At 39.5% G+C, this 18,222-nt stretch overlaps 1 protein-coding gene across 3 annotated transcripts in view; it reads left to right on the top strand.

The window, feature by feature from the left end:
* The first annotated feature begins 760 nt into the window (after window positions 1-760).
* The window catches only part of shank3a (SH3 and multiple ankyrin repeat domains 3a), a 189,164-nt gene continuing 171,702 nt past the window's right edge, over window positions 761-18,222 (top strand). For 2 of the 3 annotated variants that reach the window (XM_027272638.1, XM_027272636.1), the window contains exon 1: window positions 782-821. The gene's annotated coding sequence lies outside the window, so the exon portion shown is untranslated. Of the gene's footprint in view, window positions 822-18,222 lie in introns of all 3 variants that reach the window. The other variant, XM_027272637.1, reaches the window with a different exon arrangement.

Genomic DNA, 18,222 nt, shown 5'->3' with positions numbered 1-18,222 from the left:
AGCTCAGGAGCACACACACACACACACAAAAACCTCTGCACACACACCTCCACACACAGAACATTCCTCAATTATTAATGCAGGTATGGATTACCTCTGCAGAGAGAGAGAGTTTACACAGGTAAAAAGTGAGCCGTTTCACTCTATCTGCCCCATTTCCTATTCCCACTTTCATCTCCGTCAGACCCCCTCAGCCATATCATCCCCTTTAACTCCCCAAGAGAACCTTTGAACCTGCCTCATGATGAAACACCCACACACAAACACACATTACTAAGGTAATGACTGGCCAGTTGTTGAAAGGCTTGACTCCTTCCCTTTTTTCACAGAGGAGGTATTCGGTCCCCCCTTCTCCCCCCTTCTGACTCCTGCCACTGTCTGGTCTGACCGAGTCTGGCTAAGATTGCCTCAGCGTGACTCTTATGTCTGTTCATCTCCGTTTGAATGGTCAGGTATTGTTTCACTAGCCAGGATCCTCTTACCATGGACAACAAAGAAGGGCCGCCAAACACACACACACACACACACACACTTGCACACACACATGCAGAGGAACAGACAGAGTAGTTGGGTCGACAGCCTGAGAGCAGCAGACACATTTTTCCCAGGCGTCTGCCTAGAAGGCTGCAAGGGATCCAAGTTCTTTCTAGACTTTCAGAGGAGCAGATACAGAATCTTTCTTCGTGGTGGTTGGAGTTTCCTGGGTTTTTTTTTTTTTTTAAATGACCGAATCATTCTGTACTTTTGTTGTTCAGTAGTAAATTTGTTGGTTGGATTCAACAGTGTTTTCTCGTCCTGCTCTCTGGGGTCCATCTCTTCAGGTAGGACAGAGCAAAGAATGAATGAATGAGTGGTGATGTTGTTGAATTGTTGTTTTAGAACTCTAGATGACCATTTTGAATAAATGTGTATTTTTTATATTATTAATCATTTAGTGGAGCATTTGTATTTGTATTTAATCATGTCGCTGGGTTACAATCTCATTGTTTTATCTTCTATTTCCACCAAATGTAATTTCAATATTTCCAACTTCTGTGCTTATTTTACCACCAGACAGAGAGGTGGTTTTGTTATTTTTCTAAGAAAGCTTGTGATCAATAGCTGTCACTGTTTTAGGCCTACAAGCCTATTGAGACCTAATATGTGATATCCAGGTATACAAATCAACTTAACTTGACACTCAAATTTCATTTACATGTACATCTTAAGCAACAAGTATGTGAAAATAATAAGTTCCAATTACTGAAGCATCGCTAAAACCATCACAAACGTGAAGAACTAAAAGTGCCAATATAACAATGTCAAGAGAGCAGGCTCCTTCAAATCTGCTAAGTAAGTGACTTCAATAAAGGGAGCAATGGAATAATGAAACAGAAATAGGCAATAACTCTAAAAGCTGTCAAATCAGGGACGCCAGTGTGAACAGTGTGAAGAGCTGCATGAGGAGTGAGGTTTATTTAGTTCAAGTTACAATCAGTAGGAAGTACAACAGATAAGAAAGCTGTAAGAGAGTGTTCTCTGTGACTTCCCCTCCATAAATTTCCCAAGCTGCTCCCAGGATTTGAGCTTGGAGCTTTGCTAGCACAAGCTTTAGTATATTTGATTTGGCCTTGGGCTGCTGCTAACCTCCCATGCTATATTTGTAGCATATATATTACCTTCAATAACTTTGGGACAAATTTAAACAACTTATACTAAAAGAACATCTTGGCTCAGTAGATTTGATGATACAGTCTGATGAGCTTTCCTTTCCAGAAAAGAAAAAAAAAAAAACTGTGTCATGACTTGAGTATTGCTCATTAAGAAGCCTCATTTAGTAAATAGTGTTTGTTTACATGCACTGGAAAAGTAAGTGGGTCCGCTCTGCGTCCTATCCTGATGGCCCCCGACATGCTCTGTGCCTCTTTTCTCCTTTCATCACCGATGCCCTCGGGGCTCCTCCTCAACCTCCTCAACTCCTCCATCTGTTTCAATTAGCTGGAGTGCAGGGTGGAGCACAGAGGTCGGTCACACAAACACAGAGCTGCAGGTGCGCCTACAGCATTGCACACAGCTGACAAACAGGAGTCACTCCTGTGCCTGTCGGGGGGGGGGGGGGGGGCACACTGTCACAGGTGAAAGTATGAGGCTGTCATTGCTGTAAGGGAGCTGCTAAGAGTATTCGCGGGACCATCTGAGCAAATAGAGACAGACAGTGAAGCATCACAGATACAAACACAAGTACCACCCTCACCTCCCCTCACATGCTTATCACACTTCCACCCCTTACCTCACACAGACTGTACTTGCCTCCTGCATCAGTGTGTTTGCTATACATGTATAAAAGTGTGTTTGTGCTTGTGTTCAGCAGTGAATGTCCCTGAGTTGTACTGCAGAGCACAGTACACCCTGAGCTGGTGGGAGATATTACTTCATCATTACACTATGTTATTGATGAACAAGTCAACCTTGTCTTTACAACCTTTCTCTTTGCTTGTGCACATCTACATGTGCCTTATGTTTATACATTAATTATAATTTATTCCAGTAAAAAAGCATTTAATTTGTATCTCCTGCAGTAATGAGGACATCTGGTATGTAGGCCTTTTCTGTCATACTCTGTACCAATTAAGTACGTTGTTTATAAAAAAAATAAGTGAGGGTGCTGAAGAATATGTTAAGCCGCAGCAGTGTTATTTAGTGGTTGCAATGTTTGAATAGCTGAATTCTTGGTGGACATGTAACATCTGTTACTGTCAGAATCTCGCTTAAATGTGGTCTCGAATTGGGAACTGAAAGGGTGAGGAATGAAAAGTTTTCAGCTCTAAGTAACTGAAGATGTCAACTACAAGAAAGGTAGTTGGTGCCACCAAAAAAAAAAATATATGATGATCAACTTATATGTTTTCTTACACCTTCATGACTAACTTGCATATTTATACATCCAGCAGCTGCAGAGTATTACTTATCAATATAAGTCCAATACTGATTTTCCTTGTAGTTCTGTTTTGGTCTCCATTTCCTCCTTGGGAAAATATTTTGCCGTTTAACAGTTAAATGCTCTACCATGTCCAATAGTTAGTCTCTTAGCGTGTCTTAGTGCTTTGAAGATGGCATACAGTAGGTTATCAGAATTTTTCTTGCCTGCTGCAGCTGGAAACAACCCACTTGAGAGTGGCGAGATTTGACCAAAACAATAAAACTAAAGCTGAAAGATGCTAAAATGCTCTATGAAGCTGATGGGAACTGAGAGTTGGGCGATAGTTCTCTGATGGCCCGTCCACTACGAGCAAACCCTTTAACAATTTCATCTATTAGTACTAAAATATTGATTAGAGCTTTACATAAGATTTGTTTTTGTTTGTTTTTTGTGATTTGTTGCCCTCAGTTTCAGAGTGCAATTCACTTAACATTGCTGTCATATTTTTGCTTTGCTGTACATATGGACAGCTGTACAAATGCATTGCTACAAGGTGCCCTTGAACAAGTGGCCAGCAGATCAGACTGTGCGTTGTTTCCAGGTATGAATGTTTACTTGTGTGAATGTGAAAAGAGCATTGCCCTCAGTGAAAGTAAAAAAAACAATTAAAAAATGAGACAACTTTGCTAACACAGCCAAACATCAAACAAGTGCAACAACACAACACATAGCAGCCAGCTAATATTACTTACTTGACCAACAGCAAGAAGCTTAGCTTGCCGTCTATTTTTCAGCGTTTTATTTCACAAAGCTCTTGCCAATTACTAAAAGCCATTCCTAGATTTATTTGTCTGCCACTCTCGCTCAGTCACTCACTCTTTTTTTCTTCCTCCATTGTCCTCGTTGGTCTCTTCACCTCCACCATTCTCTTCCTCTGCAGAGCCTGGTTATGTTGCCTGCTTGCCTGGCTCTGGTTCTGGTGCCCAGTCTGGTGTCACTTCCCATCTGCAGCACCATTCACCCTAATACAATTACTCAGTGTAGCATCAGAGTGATTTCAAATCAGTCATTCTAGGGTAGAAAAGTTACTTAATGTTGCCTAAAATACACATTCATACTGTTGTTTATTTTCGGTGTTCTGGAAAAGTGTGCCACCAGCAGCAGGTCAAGGACAGGGACGTTTTAGCTCTCACTGTTAGACAATATAGGGTGCCACTTGTTTTTGTTTGCTGTCATAAAGTAAAGTAAAACATCCTTCCTTTCTTAAAAGAAGCATACAAACCACTGGAAGCTTTTTAAGCTCTTAAGCCTTGAGAGTTCAGAGAATATTTAACCTATAACATTTATACAAAGGCTTTTGAATAGTTGAAAGTTAACTTTGTGAAATTTGTCAAACATTGATGCAAATTTCAACAACAGTTTTTTTTATAATTGTAACATACAGGTCCAGATGTCTGCCAGTCTGTGTTCCTGCTCCCACACAGGAATAAGTGACTCATTTTAGGCCTGAATCCATCTCTCTGTTCTGAGCAAAAGGCTCTCAGGCTGCTGGCAATGTAGCCATGAAGGTGATCAAAAGCCTTTAGATCTGTACATCTGTATGCCCTGCAAATATTGCAACTGTTGCTGCCCCATACCAACAAAGGGCTCTGTTTGACCCACATGCTCTGCGACTAAAATAAAACAGAGGACCTCTACATGTGTGATTGGCCTAACGAATGGCGGTCAGGTCAACCAATTGTGCAAATCTATTGAGGGCCTCGAGGGATGAGTGATAGAGGATGTGATACCAGCAGAACAGAGGCAGATGCTCTTTTGACTCCCTGTCAGACACAGGGAGAGATGCTAATGACATTCTCCCCCAAGCACTGAGCAGATATATAGAGAGAAGCACTAATGACTCTCTATATCTCTGGTCACTAGCAAGCCTGCAGACAGCTTGTTAAATCTCACAGCAGAGTAACAAGATGTTATTCAAAATGTTTGGAGGCAACTACATAGAGAAATTGTTTGGCAATTAAAAAGCATATGTGCAATTAACAGGGTCTACAGTGACGATCTAGAAAAGTTTTACCGGAAATTTCCCGCTGTGAGTGCTTCCCCTAAACACCTGTCGACTGTGTGTCCGCTTTCTGCAAAAAAACAGTTTTTATCTATGATTTGGTTTGTTAGGTCAGTAAAAAAAAAAGAAAGAAAAGATTTTGATATACGATTTGCTTTTGTGCAGAGAGTCAGATGAGAAGTTCAATACCACTCTCATGTCCATACAATGAACATCAATATCAATGCAGATGTGAGCAGGCCTAGCATCCAAAGAGCGCAGTTGATACTGCTGCCAGGCTTTTAACACATACTAGAGAAGAGAAGTGACCACTTTACATGAATCCTTGATGCCCTTCACTGGTTTCCTGAATTTTAGAATAGATTTTAAGATTTTACTGCATGTTTTTAAAGCCTTAAATGGTCCGACTCTTGGTTACATCTGTGACCCACAAGCCTGATTGTGTGACTGGGTTTTTGCTTAGTTGAGGAACTCCCTGCCCTGAGATCTCAGGCAGGCTTTGCACTGTAGAGTGACCCCTTTATATCTACAGATTTCTCCCTCTTTGCACATTTTCCACTAGGAAGGAAGGCTTTCCTTTACAGTGAAATGAGTAAGGGCATGTACAGTGTGCTCTGTTTCTGTGGTTCATCTCAATAAAGGAATATGTCTTTTCAACTTTTGCTACCTCCCAAACTAATATCTGTCATCGCTAATGGCAGAAGACAGAGTAATTGCCTATATTACAGTCTCTTCCTCTGAGAATCCTTCCATGATTAAGGAAATTATCATGCCCCATTGTGTGATACAGATACACACATATACACACACACACACAACAGTGTATCCACATATACTGTACACACATTTACTGGAACTCCAGCCATCAGAAGTGACAGTTTACTCAGGAAGCTGCTGCCAGTTTTCAAGCTGTTATTTAAAGCTGTATGAACATCTCTGACCGGTGTTTTACTTCTTGTGACTTTGTGTGGTTTACACAACCTTATTATTCTTAGTGGCACAGCAGTCACATAACCAAAAAAAAACAAAAAAAACAAAAAACAGCTTATAAGCTAAAATATTTCTTTTATATAATATCTTTTCAGGTTTTCCATCTATTTCAACAATAAGTATTTAGACGAAAGAATTTATCTTGCTGCCTAAGCTTAATGTGAATTCTGAAGCTTGGCCTCTGCTTCATCCCTCAATGGCTGTGAGGTGCCTATAAGGGGAGCCACCACAAAGAATGATTGACTGTTTGTCTCTCACTCCCTATCAAGAATGTGACAAACACTTTGGGATCAGACTCATCTGTCACTGCTGTTACGATTTCACAAACATGGAGTGGGAAACTGTAAAACAGAAAGAGTGAGGTCAGTGAACTTCGGTGTATTGACTCTGGGAGGTCAAACATTGTGTGTTCATGTGAACAAAAGCCCTGTTTTCTTTGTTTTGTATTGTTTTAATCTAAATTAGACCCTGAAATTCTCTTTGGATGTTTTAACTGAAGCAGTGGAAAACAACAATCATCTGAGATATTGTTGCAAACGGAACCTGAGTTGTTGTTTCGAAAGCAAACTGTAAGTGCGCTTTGATTGAAACGTGTATTGTTTTGTCAGAGAGAGATGTGATGGAGCGCACTAGTCTTTTTCACGTTTGTAGAAATTGTATTTTGCTGTGTTGTATTTACGCAGACTTGAGTTGACATTTAGCCTCTGCTTTCAACAGATAGTATCTGATTACGTCAATTTTCCCCTCTCGACAATTGTGACATGATCGTCTCTTGAAGGTGACTCCACACAGAAGCTCAAAGGGTTTAGAGTTCACTATTTTGATTTAGCCATTTGAATAATTTATGATGCGGACAAATTATTTAAACAGCAGCACATTACATGGTTTTGTGTCTATCTATACAGTGTCACCAATATCATGAGAAGTGGTGGAAGAAGTATTCAGAGCCTTTAATTAAGTAAAAGTAGTAGAAAAACAATACAGAAATACAAGTTCTGCTTTTAATCTCTCGCTTTAAGTTAGATTAAAAAAATATTAAGGGCAACATGTGCTTGAAAGTATTGATCGACATATAAGTATTTACTATGCAACACATATGCAGCGTTTTAGTGTTGTAGCTCTAGCTCCAACAATGTATACTGCTAAATCTATAACCATGCTTAATTAATATGAACTGCTCATAGGCTTTTGTTTGTTAAATCTTAAATCTTATTCATCTAAATCTAAAAAGTGAAATATTTTCAATTAAAATCCACTGTAGAGATATGTCTTCATTAAAAAAAAGAGAATAAATAATAAAAAATAAAAAATATTTATTTACATGCTGTTTTTGTTTTTTTACTTATTTATTTACCTTTTTATATCATCACTATATATCTGTATCAGTACTGTATATTTGCAGACCGCAATGTAGCTTCTTATGTACATTGGTTGTCTTTAAAGAAAACAATAAAATGTATGATTGGAAAAAAAAATTCTAATCCACTTGTACAAAGGTGTCAAAAAATGGTATACTGAGTACATGTATCTCAGAATTGTATTCAAGTACTTGAGTACTTTCCACCACATTCTCCTGCATAATACAGTAGGTGTGTAATAAACTGGGACCATTCAAGGCCAAGACAGTTAATTAAACATAATTTAACTCAGTAAAATTGACCAAAATTGATAATAAATTAGGGAATAGATTGAGGTACAATTGGAGGTAATTTATTTTCTCTACTTATTTTACAATAAAGGATATACAGCAAATCATTATCTGGATGCCATTATATAGTGTGCACAATATGTTATGGCTACCTTCTACCTGTAGTACTGATCATTAAGCTATTGGTTCAGGTGTTTTGTGGGAGCACCTTAATTCATGAAGGTCATGTCAGAGCCTCTCAGCTGAATTCTGAGGTGTTTAGTGTCTCTGCTCTCTGGTTCACCCCTCCTGCTGATCTAATCGTCACTGTAATGACAGTGTTGACTTTGCCGCCGGCTCTGCTGCCTCTCTCATTTTCACTGTCATTTCCTCTCTCCATCTCTTTCTCTTACTTTATGTGTCTGCCCTCTATTCCTCCAACGACAAGGATTGATTCAGCATTTAACATTAGCATGACCTCAGAAATGCACTCAAGTAAACCGTCACTGCTCTGCATGTTTTATTATCTTACTCTAATTTGCTTCATGTGCTTACCCCCGCCCACCCCCAGCACACACACACACACACACACACACACTTCACACCTTCACATCCCTCTGCCTCCATCTTTCTTTCATTGTACACTAAGGCAACCCTCTCCAGTCACTACGGGCAAAGTTTACATGTGTCAGATGTAATTGCATTGTTACTGTTGATTGAATGTGGCAGAGCTACTCGTTCTGGTGAATAGCACCAGTGCTGGTAGGTGAGAAGTTTGCTTACATCTAATTATTGTGCATGTAGATCAATAGAACAAGAGGTTTAATAAAGTCATGGATTATTTTGTAATGTAATTTTGCAGCCACCCTGGCATTACATTTCACTCGGCTCATCATACAGGAATGTGTATTACGATTAAACGTCTGTTATTTGGTAACTCTAGGCTGTTGTCATGGCAAACATTCAAACTGTAATCGAATGCAATGTTTTTCAATCAGAGAACTCTTGCATAAATCATGTTGTTGTGTGGTGGAGCAAATATCTCTGTTTACATGTGACATGAGTAACATGTGTAGGTGTTGTAGTATGAAAAACAATTAACATGTTACCTCCCTTAAGGTTTAACAAAAACCTGAGAGAAGCATGATTTACTGTAGGTTGTTGCTCCGATAATAAGCCCTCTGAGACAAGATTGGGATTTGAGTTGAGTTGATGCTGTGTAAAATGTAAATTTAGCTCAGAGGACATGATGTCCATGATATCCAAAAACAATTTGAAATGTAGACTTGTCAAATCACCACAGACATTTCCACTTTCTGTCAGATGACCTCAGGCTGGGAGAAGTTGACAGCATTCATATCTGGATGTTGCTGATATGTGGATTTCTCTTTGCATGTTGGAGTCCTTATTTATATTTGTAGATATAGTAATGAACTGTGTTTACTGACAGTTTTCTGAAATGTTCCCAACCTCATGTAGTAATTTACTGTATATCATTTTGGTTTTTTTAATGCTGTGCTGCCTGAGTGGTCATTGGCATTCAGTGCTGGTTTTTCAGCCTTGCCTCTTACATGCAGATATTTCTCTGAATCTTATTATTGAAGGTAGATGGTGAAACCCCCAGTGTTCTAAAATTGTTGGACTATTTGTCCACGCTGTTTTTCACAAAGTTGTGAACCTTGCCGCATCCTTGCTTGTGAGTTTTTTTTGTAAATATACACTAAATATCTCATCTCTGTGCTGTATTCAGTTGAATACAGTTTAAGAAAAGGATTTAAAAATCTTTACATTCTGTTTTAATTTTCTGTTTTATGCAGCATTTTGGAATCAGTGTTGTGCTGATTGATTTAACTTGACAGCTTACACAGGCAGTGGGTCCCTGTAACTGGCTGTGATGCTAAAGATCTACCCATTGACCCCTGTGGAGCCAGTCAGGATGGACCCACTGCCCCCTTCTGGTACAGGCTTTATAAATTGCTGTCATATCCTAACCTGGTGTCCACAGTGATTCAAGGAGCAAGCAGAGCAACTGGGCTCCAACTGTGTTGTTCAGAGCTCAAGTGAAAATGCACAACCTTGGCTTTATTTCATGCAGGTTTTACCCTCTAATGGGCTCTATAGGTTTAAGTGGGTGCAGTCAGATGCTTGCACTCTGCTGTGACACCAGCAAAACACAAGGTTGTACCTTGAGTTATGTAAATAGGCAGGCTGGTGCTCTATCACCCATCTGCAGTATGTAACAGCATTTCACACACCTTCGTGCCTCAGCAGTTTGCTCAGAGGAATATCTGTGCAGCAGATTTGTGTGTCTGCAACAGTTTTCTACTCACCTGTTTTGCCTTAATATCTGAGTCCTTCCCAAGGTCCACAGTTAGCACTGGGACAACTGATATGTGAGCTTTTGTTGGCCTGCTCCCGCTACTTCTGCACTGCAGATGGTAGGTGAGGAGTGGCTGTTTTGTCTGACTGGTGTGTGAAGTCCAAATAAAGTTATCTACTCACCCAGGCTTCTTCAAGTTCAGACCTAGAAATGACTCTTTGGTTTGGTCTCTTTATCTAATTTCCTCATTCATGACAATATAACTTACCCATTCAACTATATTAAGACTTGCATTATTTGAATTTTTATTTATTTAACCAGGAAGTGTCTCATTGAGATTAAAAACCTCCTTTTCAAGGAGATCCTGGCCAAAATAGGCAGCATCACAATCTAAGAACTACTCAAATGAAAACAGATACAAGACACACAGACAATATTACAACATATAGTGATCTAGAAAAATAATAAAAGTACAGTGCAACACAGACACCTCAGTGATTTAGTCTTTAGGTCTTTCAATATGGATTTACTGTCCATCACACTTTCTAGAAAAAAAAAGAACAGCGCTAGACCTGCGGGTTTCTTTTCTTTTTTTTTTTTTTTTTTTTTTTTAATATTTTATTTTTGAATTTTCCCAAAAACAAGGACAAGGTTATGATTACAAACTGACAGAACAAAACAAGACCAAATCAGGAAAAAAATAATCCACAAGGTGGAAACGTAAAATTAAAATAAACTCACAATAACCGGACAATGGACAAAAAAATATAATAATAATAATAATAATAAAAATATCAATAATAACTTAATAAATAAAATACATCTTGCAATAATCAAAAATACAAAAGGTAGCATAACTGCTCATAGATCATGCCAAGCCTAGCTTAAATACAGGGAAATTAGTCAACCTGGTGTGCTGGTATATTTTCCATATAAATTAAAAATGGTTGCCATATTTTATAAAAAGTCTTACTTCTTTTCTGCATCCAATAGGTGATTTTCTCTAGGGGTACACAGCTATTGATTTCACAAAGCCACATTTTAATTGGAAGAGGGGCATCTGATTTCCACTTTATCGCAATACATTTCTTAGCAATTATCAAAAGGATTTCTGTGAGTTTCTTTGCATAATCTGTCTCAAGATTAGAGTTAGTAAAGTTCCCTAGTAGACAGAACTCAGGGTCCAGTGGAAACGTAACCCCGTGGATGTTTGAGAAAGTTTCACATACCCCCTGCCAAAACCCTCGCAGTTTAGAACACTGCCAGGTGGAATGGATGAATGTTCCTTCCTCCATGCCACATCTACAACAGAGAGGTGATATATTGGAGTTGTATTTGTGTAATTTATGTGGGGTAATATTCAGCGGATGCAGGAAGTTGAATTGTATCAACCTGTACCTAGCATTTAAAGTAGAGGTAACCCCATCCCTGCACAAGTTCCTCCATAACTGCTCCTCGATAGTTATTCCCAGGTCCTTCTCCCATTTAACCCTTGACTTGTCCCTATCTGGTATCGATAAAGTCGACAAAAGAGCCGTATACACTCTTGAGATAATTCTAAATAACAGTTGGCCAGCATGACACAGATGCTCGACTGGAAACATGGGGGGTAAATCCCAATTTCATTTTTGATTGGTTCTAATAAAATCACGTAACTGGAGATAACTAAGGAAATCTTTATTTGTCAATCTGTACTTTTCTTTAAACTGTTCTAGAGATATAAAAACTCCGTCTTTATAGCAGTGTTCTAGGTGGCAAAAGCCTTCCTCCTGCCAAAATCTAAAGTTGCCACTCTGAAGGATCTTTGGTAGCAATCCATTTCCCCATAATGGGGTTTTAGGAGAAAAAAATCCTTCTATCTTAAAAAGTTCACGCAGTTTATACCAAACTTGGATTGAATGGATGATTAAAGAATTATCAGTTGCAGTTTTGATTGTTTTTTTATCCCATTTGTACAATAAATTTGGTGGTAACTCCTCTTTCATCTCTATCCTTTCAATATTGAGCCATGAAGGCCGTGTCAAACATCTGTGCCAGGAATCTGGATTGAGCAGCATAATAATACAACTGAAAATTGGGGAGTTTCAGACCTCCATCCTCATAATACAGTGTTAATTTATCCATGCTGAGTCTTGGAGTCTTACCATGCCAAATAAACTGACTGATTAATTTTTAAGGGAGGAGAAGAATGCTATTGGGACATGAATCGGAAGTGACTGAAACATATACAGGAACCTAGGCAGGATATTCATCTTTATGACATTGAGTCTACCAAGTAATGTAAGAGGCAGATCCATCAATTTTTTCAAATCTCCTCCCACCTTTTGGAGCAGACTAAATAAATTGAGCTTGTAAAGATTTTTAAGATTACTGTCAACAAACACACCCAGATATTTAAAACCCATAGGAGACCATTTAAAAGGAAATGTATGCTTATCTCTACTGAAATCAAATACAGGCAACGGCAAAATCTCACTTTTGTCAAGGTTAACCTTGTACCCAGAAAATGAACTGTATGTACCCAGTAGTTCCTGGAGGTGAGAAAGAGAGTGATCAGGGTTAGTCAAAAATAAAATAACGTCATCAGCAAAAAGTGAAATCTTGTGTGTATCAGTGCCGATCTCAAAGCCACATATATTAGGATTGCTTCTAATGGCCTCTGCCAGGGGCTCAATAGCAAGCGCAAAAAGGGCGGGGCTAGCCGGGTCTCCCTGGCTGTTGCGTCTATATAGCTGAAATGAGCCAGAGGTGATCCCGACCTGTGGGTTTCTAAACAAGGCCATCCTACTTGAGCGTAAAGCTCTAAATAAATCTGAGGGATGCATGATAAGCTGCATAATTAAGAGCATGGTTGCTTTGATTGACAGGTGGGTGACATTACAGGTGGCTTATTTGAACAACCAGGCTTTATTCAGCCTACCTCAGCTGCACCTTCACCCCATTTCTCTACTCATTCTTGGATTAGTCTAGAGCAAGCAGATACAGGACTGCTAAGATTGTGGCGGCCAAAACTTGTGGGTGACGTCACAAATACTACGTCTACGTTACAGTTTATACAGTTTGGTTGTACCACCTGGATGAATAAGATGAATCTACGAGTGGCAGGTTGTGTTTTTATTGATTCATTATTATCACTTACAGAACCTTTAGGTGCAAGAGATTTCACAGTGCCGAAGCCACTTGTGTCAGCTTTGACTGAGTGACCTACTGCATCATGTTCTACAGTGACTGGGGCTTGTGTGACAGGCTTTGCGTTTTGGACTGAGGTTTCCAACAAGGCTTTACACAAAGCACTTCACCTGTGCTCACAGAACTAAGGCGACAATATCTAACCTCTCTTGTTTTGCGATAGTTAACTTTTTCATCCATCCATTGCACTCTTATTAGCAGCCGTAAGCACTCAGCAGTGGTTAACTCAATTAAGTAGCTCTATTATAATCAGTGAGAATGGCAGCCGGAGCTATCATGAAACTGATGGAGGACTTGGTCCCAGCTATAACCTGCTGTTTACATGCAAAAAAGAACCCACTGGCCTCTATGTGGTTGGGCTCAGATGGAAAAAGGCACAGCTGGACATTGATTGAGGAGCTGTAATTTACATGCTGCAGAGCTGTGGAACACAGTCTGTCTGAATCTTACAGCTTTGGCTCCTAGGGTTTCTGCCACATTGTTAGTCTGCTAGGCTACAACACATACACACACATTAGTAAACGGGTAGCATCAGATCTGATGGATGGAGAAGATAGACAGGTACCCATAGAAATAGACAGAGGTCACGCACAAGTGTGCACACAAACCAACACTGAGTGAAATGAATTCAATTACAGAGAACCACAGGGAAGCGTATAAAACAATACGCTTGTTACACTTTCATTATCAGCAATATCAACAATGCTTAGCCATTACAAATGGAGGTAAATGACTATAATATCATGAATCTAATGATGGCAGTCTCTTTCTGAAACATATTACATTTCTGATTGAATTATTGAGTTTTGTTTTCACATAAAATGCCCTCACCTAATTAACAGTGTTGAAACTGAATTCTGAGGGTTCGTCTTTGAAGTCTTGCCCTCTGAATACAGTCAGAAAAATGTGTCTCATCTGCGGAGCAGTTCCTTCTCTCCGCTCTGTGCCTTAGTAGCACATTCACTCTGATCACGATTCAGCTGTTGGCCAAAAACAAAGAAAAACAGAAAAACTCATTACTGCTCTTCTGGCCTTCCACTTGGATTTGTTTTTCAGGGGGGAGTCTGCAAAACATTCCAGAAATAAATGCAGCATATGCGTTGTTTTCTGTGTGTGCCTGCGTCAATGTATTAATCAGTGATGCTTTGTCCTGTCTCCTAGGGTAATAAGACCTTATAAATCTGACATAGTAACGGGTGTTGGGCTTGCCCATATATGGATTTCCCTTCAATTATTTTGTAATCTGTTTCCAACTGCTGCTATTCAAAGATCGATATTTTTTCTGATGTACATTGTCTCTGAATCCTTTGAATTCTGCAATCATTTTCACATCTAGTGACTAACAGTTTGACGTATGCATGCAAAGTGAGTAGCTTTAGATCCCAAAATCCATATTTGGCCAAGGCTAACAGACTCCTACCATTCTGATTAATCTGTCTCTGTCACACCTCTCAGATGTGTTTCTCTTTATCAAATCTGGGTCCAAGTTGTGCCCTCTAAAAGTGGCCACTGGACAGACATAGCAGGGCAGAGGTCTCATAGTCTCTCATCTCATAGCTGGGCAGAGGTCCAGACAATCCCTTTATAGTAGCAGATCTCTGTCTTCTCTCAGTGGCTCAACACTACCAAATTATTAGGCAATAGGTCTATGAGGCCAGAGTCGAATCTGAGAGGCAGGCCAATTGAAAAGAGTAATTAGTGCTCTGCGCAAGGCTTTAGTGAGATTCTTTGTGTGTGAGTGTGAAGGAGAGAAAATCAGAGGATGTGGGATAGCGGTTAAAGTGTCAAAAATATTACCTCCTATGTCCTTTCTTTGACCTAGATGGAAAATGTCATGAGGTCAAGAAAAGATAGGATGTAAAATTAAGGACTCAGGAAAAGACGTCTGCTGTGGTCAGAGAATCACACTGCAGCAATACTAGGCTACGTATGCAACAGTGGATGTTATTGACATGGTATGTAGTGAAATTACACCATTCAGAAGATGGACTACAAAAAGCATATCTGATATACTTCTCCCCAGGAAATCTCCCTGTGTTGTTTGAGGATATATAAACATGGACAACCTGGTGGAAAATATGGCTTCATTATCAAGGTCAATAAAAAACCTGTCATAAATGTGTACATTAAGAATGGTTGCTCACGCCGGGGCAGCGTTTAGCTCAGTTGGTAGAGCAGCTACCCCATGTACGAAGGCTCAGCCCTTGCTGTGGAAGCCCAGGGTTCAAATCTGACCTGTGGCTCTTTCCCGCATGTCGTTCCCCGTCTCTCTCTCCCCGCATTCCTGTCACTCTTCAGCTGTCTCTATCAGAAACAAAGCTTAAAAAGGCCCTCATATACATTAGCAAGTTATAGCAGAGGAAGGAAAATCCTTATTAAGCAATAGAAGCTCAAATTATGATCTGGGACATTAGAAATCCATCACAGTTAGGAAGGTATTAACCATTGCATTAGATGGTGTGCAATAGTCATGTTTTATATATTAATTTGAATGGGCAGAAGAACTTAGCTATCACTATCGAGTTATTAACAACATTTTACAACTACATGAGAATGTTGTGCGGCAGACACCAAACGTAAACACCTCTGCATGTCAAAGCACCCACAGCAGCACCCAGAAGAACTAATGCAGAGAACCTCAGGAGATGAAGAGGGAAAGACAGTGTCTAGACAATCCACAAACAGTTCATCAGGGCTTATAATAATGCAATGAATTTAGACTAGGAGGTACAGACTGGTGTCATAGAGGAGACGAGCGTATATAACACAGATCTGTCTGTTTGTAAGTTTTTATAGCATTTATCCAAATAAGATCTTTCTCATTCTGTCCTTTTCTGCAGTATGCATCACACTTTTTAAGCAAATGATGGGTTTTTATAATGCCTGGTTATGACTGGCTGAATGGTGCATGGCTTTTTGTTGCTGCAATGAATTGTGGGATGGGATTATCTACTTTCCTTATGTAAAGGATGGTCCAGTGTATGCTATGCTGAAGGAGATAAGAGAGGAATCAGTGAAGCACCTTTCCATAGCATTTAGAGAATTTAAACAGCTCTTATTACATAAACACTTCCGAGTTATTTCACTCAGTTGGGAACATTCCTAAGCAAAAAAATATGCAGAGCAGACATACAGAGGGGAAGATGAGACAATGCAAAAGAGAAAGAGGGTCGTCCTTGTGAAGTCAGTGCCCCCACTTCAACAGAAAACCAGGAAAAGTGATTGCATGGGGTGGTTTTCAAGACCTCATTAGTCAAATGGTTTCCTATGGGGTAAAGGTTACAAATCAAAATTCAGGCTGGCGTGTCTGTAATGGTGTAGGTAACACGTGCAATGCACATGCTGTAAGGGGTTAGGACTTTAAAAGTGAGTCTAAATGAATAGGATAATCTTCTGTGCATGTATGAGTGTGTACATTCAGTGAGCCTTCCTTCTTATTGACCTCACTATGTGGTTTGCTTTGAGAACAGATGCTCCTAGGAAACTTTTGCTGCGTGCATAGGTCAGTACTTGCTGTGTCTTTTATTAAGTGCGTCCCTCAGTTTGTGTCTGTCCTCTGAACGTCCTGTACAGAATTTATTGCTAAGTGACAGCACTGGACAGTAAGGTCAGAGCACAACAGCCACTGAAAACTCACTGCTGTTGAATAGCCTTAGTTCTTAAGTCCTCTACTGGGACTAATTATACTTTGTAATGTGAGAGTTTCTGAGATCGTTGGTAGTTTTAACCCCATGAAAATATGTAAATTTCAAAAGTAACACACTCATCCCCACTTTGGTGAGTACTGAGGTCCCATGCTGAATCTGTATCAGTGAAAGTCATTATAATTCCATCCATATTTTGTTTTTGATGCACAGTTTCTTTTATTCCGCCATTTTCTTATTTGTCTCTTTGGAATAATTTGGAATTATAGTAATTTGTGAAGGTTACGGAGCCGTTTTGAGCAAGGTTATGAAAAAGCATCAAATTTTCCCTTACTGAAACAGGAAGTTAGAAAATGTACAGTCTTGACTCACACCAAAGGAAGTACATTTTATTATCAATTGACAAACAGAAAGTTGTAAAACAGTAGTATTAGGATTCCCAATACAAAGTGTGTCAACAATTAAACAGATGGGAAGACAATGGGAAGAAAATGACAGAATTTCAAATGCATTGTGTTTACTCCAACTATTTTTTAATACTACAGTTTAGTAGTGCTAAATAATGTCTCTTTAAACGGCAAGTTAACAACAGCTGCTGTAAAGATGCCAAAACACACACACAAAGATACAGCAATGCTCTAAAGAGCCACCCTAACTGACCGCACATAATCAAAAAGAACCATTTTCCAATACCGTGCTATTTTTCTGTGTTCCAATAAACTGAATTAGTTCGGTAGGTGGAGATCACTGCACTTTGTCCCTACACAGTCAGTGACATTAAGGTTGCTCGGTTTCAAGGGAGGCTTGGAATCGGGAGTTTGATTTCCCTGTTGGAGTGGAGACCCTCGAGAATCTCTTACCCTGGAAAACCAGTGAAGAGAAACGCCTCAAATAATCACACTTTGACTGGAGCTCTAATCCCCAAACATCTGACACAATTACACCTATTACTACAGGTAATTAAAAATTAATTAATTATTAATTATTCAACTTCAGAAAGCACACACTCATGCACTCCATGTAAATTGTGTGAGCATATGAGCTGAGGAAAAAAACGTTTGTCAAGCAGGCTTTTCTCTTGATTAAGTTAATTCTTAATTACTTGAGATAAAAGTGGAGTTGACATGTTTTTGAAACTGCCATTAAAAAATGCCACAACAAGAGTTAAGACGCAAACAAACAGCTAATTCATTGTATGAGATCAATGTAGGGTTGAGGAAGATGAGCACTGAGCACTATCCGAGCTCAAATGATGTCAGCTGAAGTTTAAGGTGGATTACTGATGCACCACTTGCACCTTGACAACCAGGTGAATCACCTCACGGAGAGATGAGAGCAGGGAGGGAAGACAGACTGACGGACAGCAGAGGAAAAGGAGGAAATGGAGAAAGGAGAAATGTCAAATCTGGTGCATTGGAAGTGATCTTGGCAGGAAACCTAAGTTACCATAGCGACCTGGTGAAAGCTCTGCAGCAAGTGAGAGAGAGAGAG

Source organism: Larimichthys crocea, chromosome XXI, assembly GCF_000972845.2.
Source record: "Larimichthys crocea isolate SSNF chromosome XXI, L_crocea_2.0, whole genome shotgun sequence".
Lineage (NCBI taxonomy): Eukaryota > Metazoa > Chordata > Actinopteri > Sciaenidae > Larimichthys > Larimichthys crocea.
This window is presented reverse-complemented; position numbering and strand designations above follow the sequence as displayed.